This window comes from Drosophila virilis, chromosome X (genome assembly GCF_030788295.1).
Source record: "Drosophila virilis strain 15010-1051.87 chromosome X, Dvir_AGI_RSII-ME, whole genome shotgun sequence".
NCBI classification, from domain to species: Eukaryota; Metazoa; Arthropoda; class Insecta; order Diptera; family Drosophilidae; genus Drosophila; species Drosophila virilis.
Window position 1 is genome coordinate 27,386,743 of NC_091543.1, and position 20,502 is coordinate 27,407,244.

The following is a 20,502-nucleotide window of genomic DNA, read 5'->3' on the forward strand; positions in this document are numbered from 1 at the left end:
TTGTTAAGTAGATTCTTAAATACCTAATACAGATAAATAAAAATAATAATACTAATAATGACAATAATGCTAATAATAATATTTTTATTATTATTATAAAATTCTTTCTTGTCAAATAATTAACCTATTCAGATGATTAACTCAAAAGAGAGTATGTTTTCAGCTAATTGCAGGGTATGTGCTAGTCAAATGCATTAAAGCTTGGCTAATCTAGTTGTTTATTATAGTTGTTATTGTTAATGTTATTGTGAGGGCAGCCGGCCGGCTTAAAATATCCCGACTTTGATTGCCAGACGTGACACAGTTGTTTATGTTGTTGTTGTTGTTGATGTTGTTGTTGTTGTTTGCTGGTGTTGATTGAAATGCCAAATGGAGAGTGGAATATCAGAAGCCGTGCTTGAAAGTTTTGGGCGTCATCCGACTCTGAAAAGCGTATCGAATGGTTGCGCGTGTGAATTATCGATATATTTACAATTAAAATATAAACATATGTGTATATTTTTTTATTGTTTATAATTTGTTAGCTTTTGCGTCAGTTTCATATGGTTCCGGTCTCCAGTTGAGAATGTAAATCACGCAACTTCTCTGTTGCCGTGGCTGTCGCAGCATCTAATTATATAATTTGTGTTTGTTTCTTTTTTTTTCGGTTGGCTTTTGTTTTTATTAACACACATTTTTATGGTCATTTATGTAATTTCATAGAGTGCGGCAACATAAATCCCAAAGCGAGTTCTCATTTAAGCGACTGAGCTCTGGGACCGGCATGGGGCTTGGACTGTGAGTCTTTTTGGGGGCTCAGGGTTGGGGGCTTGTATCTCTTCTGGAGCTGGGAGGCCTAACAAATTTTGCGTATGGCTTAATAAACATGTCGTTGAACTGTCGCCAACAGCACTTTTGTTAAGTTTATGGCGCAGACGCGCCTGCCTAGTAGCTCGCAGTTGTTGCTGTTGTTGTTGGGCTTTTAAGCACCTCAAAACACTTTTTAATTGTTTAAAATAGTTTTTTTCCGTCTTCTTGTGCTGTGCACATTGAACTTGAGCCGACAGCAAAAATAAAAGCAAAACACAGCGCAGCACAAAAATTGTAATTACCATGAGTAATATTTTATTACACTTTGACACTGAAGGAAAAACTTCACAAGAACAACGGCTGAAAAACAACGAAAAAAAAAGTCAAGCTAAAAAATATCATGAGTAAAAGAAGAACCGAGCAGCAAAGAAAAGCAAGCTTAACGAATAGATCGACGTTCGTATGCTCTGTAAAATACTTGAACCACTTTTGGGCCATCGCCCAAGTTTAAGTTTAACTTTAAGCAACAACGTTTTAATGCTCTCTCAATATATGGAATACTGTCTTACGAAAATATCATTTACCCAAGCACTGATAGATCAACAATAATTGTGACTCAGCTTGGCATATCATATGTGACCCGAATCTGTGACGCAGCTGCAATCCGAGCTGAAATATAATTGCCGAGTCGTTTAAGCTGATGGAGAGTGAAAGAGGTTTTGTGCAGGGTATTAAACAACAAAAACTTTGCCACTGAGGAGTAAAAATCACTCAATAAAAAGTGCAACAAATTCGTAAATCTGCGCAGTACTTCGCGCGCAGCCACAGCAGCAAGGCGCACCGCAAGAGCAACAGCAGCTCGTTAGAGTGCGCTTGTCGGCAATATTGGCCTGATAGATACCCTGTACATCACATCAATGCCAATATCATTCGTGGTAGACTGTGCAATGCTCCTTCTTCTCTCAGACCCCCTATATGAGAAATCTATTTTTGAATAACTGAGATGTTTTAAGACCTTTCTCAATGAAGTTTTTAGTGTGTAGATATGGCAACCAATTGTCAGCACATACCAAAGTCCAATGCTAACCACAAGAAATGCTTTTTCTCTTACAGAGGGAGCTAGCACAGTGTTCCCATATCTGTGTGGCCTCTTTTTCTCACTGTAAAAATCTTTCTCTAAATTCATAAATATCGATTTTCGAGAAACATCGATAATTTTGCTAGTATGTGAAGCATTTTCCACTGACACTGAGCAGGCAATTATATGCTTGATGAGATTGCAGATGCCTCCGGCTGCCTGTTACATACTTTGGCACAAAACCATAATACCTTTGCTGAGGCAAATTCAATGTGAACAGGGTATAACAACGCTGGCAACTAACTTAAGTAGCGGTAGCAACAGGCTACTAACATGTTTATGCTACTTTTATGAGGTGGCAATAAAATCGAACCAAGTACGAAAATAAAAATGAAGAAGGCAAAGGCAAAACGGGCGACGGGCGTCGGACGTCGGTTAATATGCGCTCACCCACTCGCACTCGCTATATCAGGCGCTGCGCCTCAATGTGGCTCCTTTTCACACACACACACACACACACGTCCGGCTGGCTGGCCTGGCTGACCGGCAGGATAGCCGCACACACAATGACTTCATCGATTTATAGCGGTCACGAGTGACGACGACTTGGTCTTGGTCTTGGTCTTGGTTTGGGTTTGCATTTTGGGTTTTGGGCTTTGAGCTGGGCCTGGGCAGCCCGGGCACTGGTCCCTGGTCACTGGGCATCGGTGCCTACGATTGCCTTGGTTTTGGTTTTGGTTTTGGTTTTTGGTTTACTCTCGGATATGGGCGACTTGCGCTGCGTTTTTATGATGATATTGTTTTGCATTTTGCACATAGGACTTTTGTTTTTCGCACTCGGTTTCGTTTTCGTTAGCGTTCGGTGCGTGCGCTGCGTGGATTAAGCCCACGTCTAGGACCGTACACTGCGGCAGTGTAGCAGAGTCTGGCGAAATGCGTATTCCTGGAAGCCACCGCCAGAGCCGCTGCATAACTCGCGACCCGCTCTGCGGTCTCATCCACGGCTGCATTTTATGGTCTGTCGTCATAATCACCGGCCCAGCATCTCCATCTCCATCTCCATCTCCATCTGCAGCTTGGTAGCATCGACTCTCGCATCAGTGAAACATTCAACACGGCATCAGCGTCGTTGTTGTCACTTGATTTATGTTAGTCGGCGATTTGGTAAAACGCAGCCTCTCTAGCTCAGCCCACCCTCGCACATGCCGCCTGTCGGCCTCATTAAGGGTGCTGCCTCTCGCTGATCTTTACTGTTCAGATATATACATATATTTTGCTAACATTGGCAACATGCATTTGAGCCTTTAATCTGCCCCTAATTGCTATTTATCAATACAGATATGAAGAGCACATGTTTGGAACATGTGTTGCATGTATGTAAACATGTTTATATGTGCCTTTTTTAAATAAATCTAAATCGTCAAATATGATGCATGATTATGTATTGGCATTAAATATATCCAAAGATTCTATTCATTGCATTTGCTTGTAAGTATATTAAAAGCAATTGAAGAAAAAGAATTACTTGGAATTTTTGCTTGGTTTGTGGTATATGTTGAAAATAGAAATTGTTGAAATTAAATTGAAAACATTAACAACATATTATTATACTTATACATGTTGAATTTTATTACATGTACATGTAAGGCAATTGTAATTAAATTCAATTTCAATGTACCAAAATATTTTAATAATATTGTAGAAAAAATTGCTGACTTGTTATTTTTTTTTTGTTCTTAGATATTATTTGGATGTTTCGAGTAGGTTTCGGGATAGAAGCACCGTTAACACTTCCGTTATGTCGTTGCCTAGGGCCAGTGTTTGCTCCCACATTGGCATTTGGCGGTGCCATTGTTATTAAGGTGTGTGCGTGTGTTGTGTAGGTTGTTGTTGTTGCTGAATGTTGCCTGTGTAGTCTGTGATCCTTTGTTGCTGCTGCTGTTCTCAACTGAGCAAAACAAATATCAGGAAATGTCATCATTTTGTAAGGCAGAACTAAGCATTGAAAGGGACATGCCAAAGGAAATTGAATTGAAGAAATTGACTGAAAGAGCTGCCGACCGAGCAAGACACGGAGAAAGACAGACAGAGGAAGGGAGCAAGAGAGAGAGGTTGAGCGCACAGGACACCATAGGCGAACCACACATGGCGCAAGTGCCGGAGAGAGCAGAGAGCTGCCTGCTATGACACTCACAAAATGTCAGCTGCGCAGCTGCGCAGTCGACTTCGACATCGACATCGAGACGTGCCTTGCCGAGCCGAGCCGATACGCAGCGCAGCATCTTTCCCTCAAATTTCCCCCCTAGTGCTGTTGTTGCTGTTGCTGTTGCCTTTGACTCGTTTGTTGTATCAGCGTCTTTTCTACTCTTGTCTTGTTTGCATTGTTCTCGCTCAACAGATTTGATCAGTTTTTAATGAACTTCATTCATGTTTGAATGACTTTGATCAGTTCCGCTTTGGCCTCGCCTTGCCTTACCCCGGCCCCGGTCCCTGTCCATTGCCGTTGCCCTTCATCTCCTCTTTGGCTCTGGTAAACAATAGCAAATACACAAACCTTTTAAACGCGTGCGGCGATTGTCGCTCTCAGTTGTTGTTGCTGTTGCTGTTGCTGTTGCTCTTGTTGTTGTTGTTGCTGTAGGTGTTGCTAGTATTGTGACAGTGACAAGAAGAAGATGCACGCACAATGTGCTGCCTGTGTGTGGGTGTGCCGCTGTCTTCGAGTTAGAAAGTCGCAATGGCGCACGCGGCGTATGTGTAATGCCGACATTCCGCTCAGTACAGGCTAATCCCGGCAAGCGTCTAAGCCGCTTTGCCCAACATCATCCAAAGTCGACAACGTCAACCTCCAAGCGCATCATCATCATCATCATCATCATCTGCATCAGCATCAGCATCATGCGTCAAGATCAACGAGGCGTACAAAATACTTATTTTCACCAAGTGCCGACCGACGATGCGGCCCAAAAGAACAACCAACAACAACAGCAACAATAAACAGTGCCACTTTTAGTTTTGATTGTGGCACAGCAAGAAAGAGACAGAAAAGAACAAAACTCCGCGCAGAAAGAGACAGACAGCGTGAGAGCGAGCGAGTTAGAGGGAGGCAGGTGGTGGCACATCATTGATTGAGGGTCCTTAAAAGGGTACAAATAATCAGAAAATTGTATTAAATGTCCCACATAATGAAATGAAAAGAGCAACCAGCGCAACAGTCAACCCGCGACCCCCGCACCCCGCACCCCGGACCCTCCCCCCTCATAAGCGTCATATAAAAATTGTTATTGTTGCATGTCAGAATCCGCAGCTGGGTCCGACAAATATGTGTTCTGTTAAGACGACGCGCTGAGCGTGATGATGATGATTATCATTATTGAGGCACTCTTGCTTTGATCTCTGGCAACTCACACACACACACACAGACACACTTGCGCCTAGCCCAGCCTTTGGCTAGGCCCCTGGCAGCGCTGCATCCATGGGCGCAGCAAGTGCAGTCGCCGCCAAAGTTGACGCGTTGTGTCATTGTCAAGTGTTGTGCCGTGTGTGGAATCTGCCTCTGCTCTATTTGTATTTATTTGATTTGTGATTAATGCTGGAGTGTGTGGCAGACTGTGAGACTTTAAGAGAGTGCGGCCCTGTGTGTGCCTGTGTGTATTTATCTTATCCCTACCTGCGTTCCATCTTGACAAAAAAAATATGTGTGACGGCATTACACAGCTGTTTACAGGGTATCTGCCGCCAGTAAAACACTCCTGACTAGCGAACTGCTTGGCACTTCAAAAGCCAACATAAAGTCTAATCAAATTGGCGAATACACCTCTATGCCCTTCTTTGAGTTGGAGAGGCCTTGTCTAATTAATAGAGCTGCTCAGATTGACATTTGAGTCGGGCTATTAACAAAAGGCAAACAAAATAATGCTGTCCCATTGCGTATACGCCACGTGAGACGTTGTCCAAAGAGATAAAACATTTTAATTTGGCCGATTTGCAATGGTCAATAGTCAACGCTAGAATAGGACACCTGGCGCAGTGGGAGTTAATTGATGCATTGAGCAATTGACAAACCTGAGCGACATGTCTGTCTGTCTGGCTGTGCAGTTGCCCTTTTTTTTTTTTAATTTTTGTTTTTGTTGCGGCTGCTTCTTGGCTTGGCTGGGTGGTCCTAGACATGACACTTCAGACATTTTGTCGTTGCCTTGCAAATTGAGCGTAAGACTGAGACACAGGGGCGGCGGGGGCGTGCCGTGCACAGCTGGTCGCTGGCCGCTGGCCGCTCGTTGCCGTCGCCGTTGCCAACGCCGACGCCGCCGCCGCCGCCGCTTGTGTAAATATTTCCTCATTTTATTTGTGGCACACAAAAGAAGGAAAAAGCAAATGTGCAGGCGGCCTGGTCATATTGTTTTAACACATTAGCAGCGCAATGCAACAAATAATTTCCATAAAATGCTGCCACGCACAGACGTTGGTCGTGCCCGTAAATGGAGCGGCAACGGCAACGGCGACGGCAACGGCGACAGCGACAGCGACGCCAGCTGCGCTGCCAATAGACTCGAAGTCAATTTCAATGCATGAAAGAGATATGTCACAGGAAGAAAATATTAGTCTTTGTCATTAGGCAAAACAAAACAAAACAAAACCAAAAAAAAAAAAGACACAAAAAAAACACAACAAGCCTCAAAGCAATCCATGGATGATGGTTGGGCTTTGGATGCCGCGCTTCGGGGCGGCCGCCATGGCCCAGAGTCCACAGGCACAGAGAGTGCCAGCTAGAGGCTAGAGCCTGAGGCATCAGGGGTCTGTATGTGGTATGTTTGCCTGATGTTTGCCCACCAACAAAGTTAACACACTGGAAATGTCCAAGAGCCGTTGTTGCCACATTCACATGATTTAAGCAGCAACAACAGCAACAGCAACAACAACAACAACAACCCGAGACAAACTGTTTCCCATCATAAAAACTTCTTCGTCTTCATCTTCATAAAGAGTCCAAAAGTCCAAAAGCGAAGAAAAGAAAAAACGAAAAATAAAAAATAAACCGACTTTAGACAAAGCAAACGAAATTAAAAACGGTTCAAATGCTTTGCTTGTGTAAGCAATTGGCTTGTACACGCCCCGCCCCACCCCGCCACACTTCCATCCGGGCCCATATCAGCTCTCTCCCTCTCTCTCTCACTCTCTATCTGGCTGTCTCGCCTAGACTTGGGCTACGGAAATGCCAGGGGCCTCGGAGCGGGGCTTTCGGCCACATTTATAGAGCTGGCAGATCAGCAGCTGTTTAGGATTTCCTACGTACTCGCTTTGTACGTACCCATCCAATAAATGATTGGGAAAATATTGTGATTTTTTTTTATTTGTATTCAGCTTTTTGTTTTGGTTTTTTTTTTTTTTTTGGAAGGGGACTGCAGCGTGTGGGTGGCCGGTGTGGCAAATCCCCAGCGTCAACTTATGTTAATTGGCATTGTCTGATGCCGTTCGTTGCATATTAATTGACGCATTAGCAAATAACAATTGAAACTATGCAACTTATTGGGGCGTGGCACCGTGGGAATCACAGGATGGCAACACTTCGCGTACACAAATTGATTGATGTGAGTTCAGACGCTCGAGTTGTCAAGTACTTACTTAAATGCAATTGTTCTTTTCGTATATTCAATTTATGCATTTTAAGTGCATTACCTTCTGGGGACTCACCCAAAGATATTCAAAAATCAAAACACATGATGCTTATTGATAAAACCATGTAAACAAACTATATAGTACATGAGTAGATATACTTATTATAGAAGAAGTCCGTGGGGTACGTAGAGATAATATATGTATATATAGACAAGAGCCGAGTTCATCTAGCTTTGCTCAGAGACATTATATAGCTATTTAAGGGATACAAAACCCAAGTTCATCTTTGTATGCTCGCATTCATTAAATAGCTTTTTTAAGGCTGGAAAGAGGCCTGTCGAGCTTGGAAAGTTGTGCTTTCATTGACTCTGTGAACTCATTGACTCGCCTTTATGGCTGATAAAGAGGAACAAAAAAAACATTGTAGAGGAAAGAACGTTGTGTTTGCAATAAAATATCGAGACTCACAGGATAGAGGGGTGGTCAGATTTATAAATTCTTATTTTATTTAATACTGATAAATACTCATGTAAGAGAGATTCACTTTAAAGAGGAATAATACGAAAATATTCGTTCATCAAAGGAACATATATATGCACATATGAATACGTAAATATTAAGATATATATTAACATATATAATTACATATATGCAAGTCTTACATAGTTAAATGGATAGCAAAACAACATTTCACAGAAGTCGATGCACGTTTGTATGTTTATCCACCTGATCGTTGTTTGCCTGTCTTTAAGCAACTTAATTCTCTGGCACTTCCTGTTCAATTTGACTAAAACATTTGATTATTTGCTTATTCACTTTAGTTCAAATATTCAAATGACTTTCTTCTGATTTATATTTCATTTATATATAAATCAAACGTATGAATATTTTGTTGGAATGTTTATAATAATATTTGCTAGATATGTCCAATACAATTGCCTATTTGCCACTTGCCAGCAAAGAGCTGAAAGACTTCGAAAGTAACTGACCTGTTCATCAGTTCGAGTTGTGGCGTCTTTGGCGCGCACACATTTCCAAGGAAATGGCTAAATGAATACTGAAATACATATTTGTACAGCCCGAGTGCCTGGGGCGACATTGGCGATAAGATTAGGAATTTTAGTAGTATTCCAGCTAAATCTAGTTTATAAATTCGGCTGACAGTTCGATCAGTTGATGAATGTTCTTTATGTTTTGGGTGCCATATCGAGTGTGTGTTTGCCAAATGGGCTTGATGGAATGTCCGGAGTGGTAGCCCACATAATTATGCGGAAATGCTACGAATTTTAGCAAATATTATTGCCCGATAAATTTGCTTATAAACCAATACTTTGACACACATACTTATGCGTGTTATTGCACAAATCTGACGGCATACCAAATTTAAATGTCTTTTTTTCCATTAATTCTCGATTCTTTGACGTAAGTAAAAGGGTTTTTTTTTTTATATTTATTTTTTGATATTTTGTCGAGGTTTATTTTCGGCCTGGCAACGGAAATGCTTGAACACGATTGTCGCAATGTTTCGGCATGTTCTTACATCGGAATTTAGTTTCTTTCCAAGCATTACACACATATGGGCTTTTGATAAGCGCAGAGAAAATGTCAAATATCTGTTGTAAATCAAAAAGCCGTTAGAAAAAACTTGGATAGCTCAACCCAACTGATAGCGATTGCTGGTATAAGATACGGAATACAAGCTGCACACAATTGATATGCTTATATTTACTAGAGGACAAAGGCAAGAGTTTAGCTAATATCTTAAGTTGAGATAGGTATATAAAAAACTCATCGCAGAAATCGGCAGCATCAAAAAGAGCTTAAAAAAATGCAGCTACCGGCATAAATGTGAGGATAAAAGAGTTGAACAGCAACTGGTCCAAAGCATAAGTGACATTCCGCCTAAATTATTATGTTAATTGTCACAACTTTGAGTTTTCTTAGCCGTAACTGATCTCAGCTGCGGCTGAAGGCCAAGGCTTGTGTATTTTTCAGGCATTTATTTACTTTATTTTTGCTTACATACATATTTTTTGTTTTGGTGCTGCGACCAAAAATGTTTTGGCCACGTTTTTGGAGTGCCAGCGAGGCGCCCTTAACCAGCTTGAGCGACGACAACAACAACAACAGCAACAACAACAATTTGAAGCTTACTGGCAGTTAATTTTTCGGAGAAAAACGCCAGAGTTTCTCGCAATTTTATGATCAATTCATTGAATTTTTCGCCGTTTTTTTTTGTTTTTGCAGAGAAATCTCGTCTACATAACAACGACAACAGCCACAACAACAACAACAACAACGACAACAAGTGTGTGTTTATTAGCTCTGCGACCTGGCGTAACAACAAGAACAACAACAACAACGACAACAACGAGAACCATGACAAAAATAGCCGCATACACAGCAAAGACGACGTCATTGATAAGAGTCACTTATCAGACTGGCTGGCAAAATGGATTCCAGACTCTGTGCCTACGTCATAGTTGGGCAGACATATGTATGTATGTTTGTGCATACGGTGCCTACAACAGAGCCAGCATCGAGCTTATCGCTGACGTAATGAAAAGGCCTTGCGAGTGTGCCTCCGTGTGCCGCCGAGCTGTGCCACAAAGCAAATACATAAATAAAATAAAGCTATAAATACATAAAAATTAATGTTAGTGAAAGATGCTTAACATTTTCATTGAGTCAGCAACAGCAACAGCAGCAGTAAGCGGCCGAGCTCCGATGAAACTTGGGTCTGGAGATGGGCCTGGACTTGGGCCTGGGCTTGGCAACCGCCAGACGAAGACAACGGCTGCTGTCAAACGCCTGCGGCACGTTGCCTTGCACAGTGTTACGAAAGCTAACAAAACGTTATTGTCAAGCAAAAGCTATTCAAATGGGATTTATTTTGAAAACTAAAACAAAACTTGGGTGAAAACATCGCAAAGAACGCGAACCTGCAAGGCTTAGCTGGCTCAGCGTCGAACTAACAAGCGAAAGGATGTCGGCTCAACTTCAAAAGCAATTCACGAATTGCATAATATGTTTCTTGAATATCCTACTACAGGTATCCTACTGAAGGTAATTGCATAACTGCGTTATCTACATTATTGTTGTCCTCAGTTTTGTGTATTACTTATATTGCGACTCGTACAACTAATGTAAGTTCCTGCTCTGGATTTCATTTATCTGGGGAATCACCAACTTAATTTGTAATGTTTAAAGTTCATTTTTGCGGCTCACTTTCGTAAGTAAGGCATTTATTTACAGATGGGAAAAATGTATTGCTCCCTTCCGGCAAGCGGAGTTTACGTTGTATTAAAGTTCGTAATTGTTTTTAATTTCAGTCGGCACATAAATGCAGCAGGAATCGAACCTTGAAACAAACGAAAATCTTGGTTCAATAATGTGGCAAACGAAACAAACCCAAAGGCAGAGATTTGCTTCTAGCCGTGAACCGAATCAAAGACCAGCTTAAAGTATAATGTTGTTTAAATGTGTTTGACTAAAGTATTTTGAGTATTTCTCATTAGCTGATGGCATCTGCTGCTGTCCCCGATCAGATCATGCGCATACTGCTGGCAACCACTGTACGTTGCGGCTGCGTCTTGAGCTCAGCCTCCGAAGGCGACCGCGACGGAGGCCGAGTCTCGGCCTGGTGTCAGCTCCGTCATCCTGTTGATTTGTGTTAAGGAAGCAAGTGCTTATGTCCATAGCAGTGTGAGTGTTGTGAGTGTGTGTTATGAATGACGGCGGACCTACTTAGCCAAGGCGCAGTTGATGCGGCTGCTGATGCGGCTGCTGATGCTGCTGGTGATGCTGCTGATGATGATCGGGGGCCTGATGATCATGATGGTGCTGTAGCGCTTAGATGGATGGCCACGAAAATTTATCATCATGCGCGCCACAAGACAAAGTAGCGTCCAAAAGCGTTCCATGGCGCATGCGCAAGGATCTAAAGAGCAGAGGCAAGTCTCAGTCGGGGTGCACAATTAAAATGTGTGCGCGCAGATGCAGATGCCTCCTCGGATGCTTCACTATTTGGGTTCTGCTGCTCAGTCGCAGTCGCGGTCGCAGTCGCCGTCTCGGCTCGTTGCGGCTCGTTTCGAGTGTTGAAAAGTAAGGAAGCTTTAACAAATTACCGCCCAGTTGCCGGCACAACGAGATGTTTATAAAAGTTGTAAAAATTTGCCAAGCCAACACCAAGACGTTGGCCAAAAAGCCCAGACATACATCTCCATGTCGGCTGCAGTGCCTAGCGGCAAACTTGGGCGCACACAGCATGAGCGACAGCGGCAAGGAGTGCAACGGGGTGCGACGGGGCACAGAGACGAAGGCGGCTGGCATTAAAGGAGTTTCAGGCTCTGCACTTGGCGCAGGCGCATCGCACTGCCAGACAATGCCAAACACTGGCCAAGCACAGGCTGCCGCTGCCGCTGCCGTTGCCGCTGTGCCCGGACCTGGTCCAGCATCGCGCCTGGTTGCCTTATAAAGTGAGCGTTGAGCGTCGAGCAAAGTTACTCATGTCATGACAGCAAACGAGCAAGCAGCAAACTTATGACTGAGTAATTGCTGGTGATATTTATGCGACGAAGCGTCCGAGGCAGCGTCCGAGGCAGCAGCAGCGGTGACGGAAACTGCGTCGAAGCTGCCGCCGTATCTTTTGCAGTGCTTGCTGCTTATTATCATCGCTTGCCACACAGTGCATATCCTATGGCATATTGATTGGCCGCATCAGCAAACCGGAGGCAGACAAGTTTTGTAATGTTTTGTCTTCATTTCTGGTTATTCGCCATTAAAATCTTTAGAGCTATGAAGAGGTTCTTATTTCAAATAAATTTAAGTATAAACTTATTTGTAATTTTGTTTTCATAAATAAACATAACATGTTAAAAATATTTAAATATATAACTGGAACTTAATTAGCCTAAATTTCGCTTGATCCAGATTTTAATAAATGTTTATTAAATGTTATAAAAATTATAATAAAATGTTCATGCACACAATAAATACTCTAGGGTATAGTAAAAGGAACATTTCTTATTGAGCTTTTTTCGCTTCACTTTTTTTATTTACTTTGTCTAACCTGACATATTTATTAATTTATGTATTTAGGATTTCCATGAAAAACTTATCTAATAAACGTCAATATTATATAATAAATATTATATATTTTATATCAAATATTAAAATAACAATAAATACTAATACAATTTAAGATGAGCTGCAAGAAAATGTATTTAATTATTTCTTAAATATTATTCGTGGCCCCTTTGATTTTTAGGTCCGACTTATAGAGCTCTTACAGCTATATTTTGGTTAGACATGGAAGAGTGTAGGTGATTTACACATTCGTTGGACCTGTTTTATTTTCAGTGCATTTGTGCTTGAAGCGTTGTGGAGCACACACACACGTACACATACACACACGCACGCACAACAACTTACACACATGCGTATGCGTGTTGTTCGTTTGTTTTAGTGGTTGTTGTTGTTGTTGTTGTTGTTGTTGCTGTTGTTGCCGCTGCTCGCATAACATCACATACTGCAAAACAGTGTGTTTGCTGTCTTTTGGAATGTAAATCATTCGCTAAGTACGCTTGATTTAGGCGACCATCACACTACATTCTTCGACCGAGTCATGCACTGAGCTGAGTCTTGCATGGAGATGGAGTTTGGAGTTGGACTTGGACTTGGAGTTGGAGTCTCGGCCAGTCACTGGCATACTGACAGATGGCTGCTCGTACGTCTGCCTGGGCTGGCTGGCTGGCTGGCTGGCTGGCTGACTGGCTGGCTGGCTGGCTGACTGTCTGACTGTCTAAATGTTTGGATGTTACAATGCAGATACATGAGTACTTTCGAAGCTGCGACGGTGACGGCAATGATGACGATGTTGACGAGGCTGTGGCCTGACGACGAAAGCAATACGCTATACATAACTCATCGCACATAATGAGACTGCAATAATTCACTTGCTCTGCATGCTCGTGATCCTCGCGGCGGCCAGTGCATATAAAGACACAAGCCAGCCAGCCAGCCGAGGCACTGTTATAACAACAACAACAACCCGACCAAGACGGCGGCCAAGACCAAGACCAAGACCGAGACCGAGACCAAGACCGAAACTGAAACGGAGCTGGCAGAGCTGCAGCCGCTTGGATTCTCCACGATCGTCCGCAGTTGGAAATCTTCATGCACTCCTAGTTTTCTGTAATTAAGTGTAATGAGCGTAATTGCTAATGTGTGTGGAGCGCACGCTGCCACAGAGATCTGCTTACTGGATGCTGCCTACTGCCTGCTGCCAAGTGCCTACTGGTTGCTGGCCAGGTCTGTGTGCGATTGCGTTTGCGATTTAGTTATAGCCTCGTTCACTTTGCAGGCCGTCTTCGAGCTGGAGCTCGAGTTGCTCTGGCAGTTGGAGTTGCTCTTGATCTTAGCTTGGCTTGGCTTGGCGTGGCTTGGCTTGGCTTGGTCTGGACTGGCTTTGGCTTTCGTATTGGCATTGCTATTGGTATCGGCTCGATTTCGTTTCATTTCGCTTAGCCTGGCCAGCACGGCCCGGCTTGGCCTGACTCGCATCGTGTGTGCACAACAAGTGAAATTAAAATGTATGACAAAGTGCGTGCAATAATTCGTGCAAGTTTAATGAGTCTCCGCAATGTGGACATTTGTCGTCGTCTAATTGTACTAGATATGGATATTTTAATTGAATGAGAACGATGTCTTATTAGTTGCGGGCAATTAGTCTATTTGTGCCTCGCTCCGCAGACTACAGACAGCAGACTGTCTCCACACTTGGTCTTTTGCCCGTCCACTTGCCTCTAGCCTTAACATTTGTTTATCAAATTGCGCTCCTGATGGCCAAGCATATAGACAATTGCAGCAGCAATACATCAATAAAAACTTACATATCTATTACTGTGCAAATACTTGTCTATGTTTCTAAATATATAAGATATATACTCAAGGCATTTAATATACAAAATTGTTAATATTAAAACTTCTAAGGAATTTCAGTCAAAAATTTTAGTGTACATCTAAATAAATTAATTTGTTTGTATAAAAATTATCATAGAAAAATTATAAATTAATTGTGATCATAATATATTTTCTTTTAATTTTATTTTGCGTAAGCAAATACAATCCCTAAAATATGTTTAATAAAATTATTATTAAATTAATCAAATAAACAATTTTAAAATTAATAAAGAAACATTAAAAACAAACAATAAATGAATACTATCTTTTATGATTATTTTAAAAGTGGATTTCTTAAAATGAGTAAAAAATCAATATATATATATATATACTAAATATATGAAATGATTAAAAATGTATTAAACCAAAGAAATGCAGAAAAAGTTTAACTAAAGATTTTTAAACATTATAATGTCTAAAGAAGAAGAACAACGAAAATCGTAGAGGAGTAGGTGATTGTGGAGTCGACTCAGAGCAATCGACATGATCATTAAAATTGTCATCCTTGCACTTGCACTTGCATTTTAATGCCCATTCTGGGATTGATCTAGTTCGGCTTAGACAACTGGCGATAGTTTATTGAACTGGCAGGACTCTCGTCCGGTTGGCAGGTTAAGAGGCAGGTTAACAATCTAACAAGCTAACAAGATCATAAGATAACACCACATTCCAATTGTTGGCCAGCGACTCGTCTCCGGGACCTGACCCAATGCAAATGTGAAATATATTATTGTGTTTGTGCATCGCATTTGTTTGTAAAGTTGTTCGCACGTTCCCATCCAGGCAAAAGGATTGTGTCAATGTTTGCGCAGCCACTTGTGAGGCACGTTCTGACGTCTCCCGCCTCGCCTGTCCCCTCAACCTCAAACTTTCACTCCACATCCGTGACTCCTCAGGGGCCAACATGTGCATGCCCATTGACTGATTGCTTTGGCTGTTTTGACCGATTGGCTGAACGCGGTTCGGTTCGCTGTTTGTTTGTTTGTTTGTTTGTTTGTTTATTTGTTCGGACGATGCAAAGTTGTGATAAGGCGGTTCTCGAAAGGATATCGAGGGCGCACGTTCATCAATTCTCATTGCACGGTTTCCTGTGCGCATTTCAAATATGGCACAAAACAGAAAACATATAAATATCAATACACAAATCCCAGATGCAAAGTTCGGATTTGGTTCACAGGCCTCGCAATGCCGCAGTTGCGTTCTCGATCGGGTCGTCGTAGCTCAGACGCTGGCGCCAACCTGGCCATTAATTATAACGATGCCATGCATTGTCATACACACACACACACACGCACACACACTTACAGGCGCGCGCGCGCACAGCATTTGTATACAATACATGCATACTCCCAAACACGTACAAGTCGAAAATTTATCGCCGCTCGGGTCGAGCATTCTTCACCTGGGTGGTGGGCAATTTATTTCACCTTTTGAAGCGCAGAACTGCACACGGCAATTGCACAACAACAGCAACGAGACAAAAACAAAACACCAACAACAACAAATCTTTGGACTGCCGCAAAAGGTCAAGGGTCCGGTTCCCTTCGCTTCGGTCTGGTCTGTTCTGTTCTGTTCTGTTCTGGCCATGCCGCATTCATTGACAATTAAAAACATTTTGCTGGTATTGATCACTTTATTGTCCAGCTCTGTCCTGTACTGTCCTGTCCAGTCCTATCCTGTGCGCTCTCAGCTGCCGCTGTATGCCCTCTTGCCCTTGTGCCCTCTGATCCCTTTTGTGCGCTCTCAATTGAATTAAATACAATTGTCGTGTTTTGGAATTTTGAAGTGGGCGCGTCACCTTTGATGTTCGGCGTGTCCTCTCGACATTCTTTCATAATTTTTGTCACTTTATGTTACTGCTGCCGCTGCCAATCGGCCAGCACAATGGGCCAACTGCTATTGTTTTGCAATTGAAACACCTTTTACCTTATTAAGCGGAAAAACTGCACACAATAACCAATACGCCCCGACTGATCCGCATTGTTAACTGTGCATAATTTATATGGGCCACGGCGACACACTGGCGGCCCAATCGCTACACCAACGTGGCCCAATCCCTGGCCGAGAGTGTGAAAATTCCATGGCAGCCAAAAACCGTAATCGCATCAGCCATTGCTAGTTTTCAGTTGGCCCAAATCTGGTCTGCAGCGGTTAGAGAAAACAACTGAATAGGCCTTAATTAAGGCCATTTTGAGAATATCGAAGGGAAATTTCATCTTGAACCTATTTGTCGATTGCTTCGTAGGCAGCGTACGAGCTCATCTAGGTATATAAGCTAACTTCTCTGTACTTCTATCTACTTCAAACTTATTTATCTTGTCTCACAAATTTTGTAATTTTCTATATCATTTACCTTACGCAGAACAGAAATTCATTTTATTTTTTTAAGATAACTCATTTCAGTTCTTCAAAATCTTTGCCATTGAATATTTATGTTGCATAATATGCATAATATTTATAATATAATAGTAATACTAAATTAATAAATATAATAAGAATAATATATATTATATTATTAATATATCAAATAATATTTTGTATAAGCTATTAATCAATTTTAATTTCTTTTATTTACTTTGTTAAATTTCTTTAAGGTCATTATGAAATTATAAATTAAAGACATATGCAAGTATATATTATCTCTAATGTTGTTTGGTTCTAAACACCTTTTTGTTGACTTAGTTAACTTTTAGATGATGTGTCAGCAAAATGCGCGCACGCTCTTTAAGCGCAATCTATATATGTTTGTATATATATAAATGCACACGATATGCACACAGATACAAATGTATTTGAATGCTGAATCTTTGATTTGATTGCTTCACAGCTGCGAAGAGGGCTATGATTCTGTGAAAGAAGAAACTGCTGAGCCGGCGCAAAGAATTGAGAGATTTCAACACCTATTCCCAGGCGTCCAAGAAGTGTCAGAAGCTGAGGCAGCGCTTTCCGGGCATTTGTCGTGAGATTGTTAAAAAAAAAAAAAAAACATAAACAAAAATCGCAAACGAAACACAAAACAACAACGTTTTGCAATTTGTTTCACTGAGCGTAAAACTTACAAAATCAAATCACAAATCTGACGAGCAGAAGGCGGCGAAGCATTAAAGGGGGCGGGTCTTGGCCCTTGGTCGCTAAGCTGAGCTGCATTTGGTGTTCATTTTTATTTTTTAAATTTTTTGTTTCGTTGGACTTGGGTTAAGTTTTTGTGCTGCTACTGCTGGCTTAGTCGCATTTAGGGCCCATAAATGTAACGCGATTATCTATAAATCTGCAGCGGAAAACATAACTCAAAAATAACAAAACAAGCTAACACACAGAACATAAACGAAATAAGATATTTTTAATTAATTGTCACTGAAAAAAAAAAACACACACACATACAACAGCAAATACACTTTTATGAGAAGCTGCACGTGACCGCCGGCAAAACAGCAACAAAAAAAAAAACAACAAAAAAAAACACAAAAATACAAAAACCAAAAAAATATAAACTAAAAAAGAAACCAAATAAACATTTAGATTAAATCAGTTTCAGTCGCTGTCCAAGACCCAGGCGCAAGTTCATTGAGGAACACACAAGGCCAGAAAGGTTCCACACACACACACACTCAGACACACACACACACAGACACCCGAAAGGGGCCTAAAAGTACCCACCAAAAGCGGAGACAACAATTTAGACATTTCTCATAGAAAGACATAATTTTCAATTTAATAAAGGCCATCGCATAAATACGCTCGTAAAAACCTATCAAAACTTAAGATAGATGAGCGCTACGTGCACTTGCAGGAAAGTCCATTAAAAACAAGACGGCGCTACGGCTACGAAAAAGGATTGTTCTCGAGTGCGGCGGCGGGCTGGCAATGCGCTTGCCCAGCGGCTGATCAACATAGGGCCTTGGCCTGGGCAAGGGCAGTGCGGGGAGTGCGGTGCGCAGAGCTGAGCGGCAATGAATTTTTTGGTGAATGGTGCGCCGACGCATAGTTGCATGTCTCTCGCCCGGGGCCGTGCGGGGCCGTGCGGGCCGTGCGGGCCGTGCAGAAAGGGGATGGCAAGAGGCTGCATCGGAGCCACAATAAAATCAAAACGATAAGCATCTTTAGTGTCCCAGGGGCACTGAGATGATCGCCCCTGGCCTGGCCCGGCCTGGCCTGGCCTGAGACTTGACTGCAGACGCTGCTGCTGCATATTAAATTGTTGAATCAGTCACTGAGAATTCAAGAGACAAATCGGAGCACGTACACAGCGTCCGAAATTAATGACAATTGCTGATTGTGTGAGATAAACGGACGCAGGCGCAGGGCAATTGGTGGAAACCGCGACAAACTCACACGCACACGCACACGCACACGCACACACACATATACACATACACACATGCGCACACACAGACACAAAGAGATGAAAGACATTAGTAACACACAAAAGGAAGCCCTGAGCACACATCGGAGCACATCGAAACCTCAGTTTTTGACCATGGGCCATGCTCCGTGGACCCCGAGCCGGGTCCAAGTCCAGGGTGTGCGTAGATTCCTCTGCCCCGATAAGACCGAAAGAATCAGCGCGCCCAAAAAAAAAAAAAAAAAAACAAAAAATATGCCGAACCAACTCCAACACACACACAACAACAACAACAAAATTGTCGCTTAGCTGATGTCGTAAAAATGGTCGAGAAGGAACCCAACTGCAACAACAACAACAACAAGAACTGGAATTATTATATGGCTCATAAAATATTTGTACAAGTCTATAAATGCCGCGTAATTTACTTCTGGCTGCAATTAAAAAGAATCTCCAACAATTCGAAATGAAATTGTTTTGGCATTTTATATTCGTGTATACCCTGTGTGCACACATCGGGTATATCGGTTGGTTGTCAAAGGCCAATTGATTTAAATTCAACTGAATTATTATTGTCATAAATATTATTATTATTAGCAACATTATGTTTATTTTTCAATTATTATTTTCATTAAATGTATACCCTTCTGGGCATCTTTGCAAGGTATACACCTCCCTGCAGCTCTTCAGCTCGTTTATGGTCCGATTTTTTTTGTCTCGCATTACAATTGGGCGCACGCTGCGTATGCGCAATACAGTTGCTGCCAAGAACTGTGTGGATGGATTTCGAGGCACTGTAACTGATATGGCGCTAGATGAATAAAGTCGGACTGGCAATTGTACAGAAATAAATTGGTGCACTTTAATATGTACACATTTCATTTAAGCTTGTGTTCGGAACACTTTCAAATGGCTTCACAGATTGACGCAGATTGAGGAGCATTGCGCTGCCGACCTTGCCCACAGATGGCTATGAATTTCACGCTTACACAAAATAATATCTATAACTATATGCACAAAGATAAAGAGACAGAGAGAGAGAGAAGGAGAGAGAGAGATTAAGATACATTTTGTAAAAGGACTTTCTATAGATAAATGCTCTAGCTTTAAATTGTGTAATATAATTAATAATAACAAGTAAGAGGTTCTAGTCGGAAGCTCTCGACTAGGGGGTAAACGGAACCCTCTTCTTCCAACATGAAATGCATATATATATTCTATTTTAGAAGCAACATATCATGTTTCGTGACTCTAGCTCTCATGATTTACCAAAATTGCCCCATCTAAGCTGGAATGTGAAGTGCATTCCTTAAAACTAAGTTAAAAAGTTGTATTATATATATTATTTGTAATCTAGCTGGGCTAAGAGACACGTATAAATAAATAAAGAAAAACGGGAAACATATTTGTTTATGTAGAAAAACTCGAAATAATGTGAGTTTGTACTTTCAATTGTTGTACAATATATTGGATCATAAAAAAATAAAGTGTTTACAAAAATTGTATTAAAAAACATACAAGTAGCAAATGCGTACAATACTTTAAATATAAATATATTGATATTTAATAATTTATATAATTTGCGTACATAGGTATATCCGATCATAGCAACTGGGCGAGATATTTGCGTTCAACTTAAAAGAGCACATACGCAATATTGGATGGGTATCGTCTATTAACTAGTATCTATTATCACAGTATTGTAATACAAGGCAAA